The sequence below is a fragment of the Nematolebias whitei genome, chromosome 14 (assembly GCF_014905685.2).
Source record: "Nematolebias whitei isolate Nwh7 chromosome 14, NemWhi1, whole genome shotgun sequence".
NCBI classification, from domain to species: domain Eukaryota; kingdom Metazoa; phylum Chordata; class Actinopteri; order Cyprinodontiformes; family Rivulidae; genus Nematolebias; species Nematolebias whitei.
In genome coordinates this window covers 22,433,424-22,433,651 of record NC_056511.1, presented here as the reverse complement: position 1 = coordinate 22,433,651, position 228 = coordinate 22,433,424, and the positions used below count along the sequence as shown (strand labels likewise).

The 228-nt window shown below is 39.5% G+C and overlaps 1 protein-coding gene across 1 annotated transcript in view; it reads right to left on the bottom strand.

Annotated features, from left to right (window-relative positions):
* The window catches only part of layna (layilin a), a 7,142-nt gene that overhangs the window by 5,414 nt on the left and 1,500 nt on the right, over positions 1-228 (bottom strand). The window lies entirely within an intron of this gene.

Below are 228 nucleotides of genomic sequence, written 5' to 3'. Positions count from 1 at the left end.
AACACAACACACGTACACAACACACATGTACACAACACGTTAACACAACACATTAACACAACACACATGTACACAACATGTTAACACAACACACAGGTACACAGCACGTTAACACAACACACAGGTACACAACACGTTAACAACACACATGTACACAACATGTTAACACACCACATGTACCCAACATGTTAACACAAGACACATGTACACAACATGTTAACACAACAC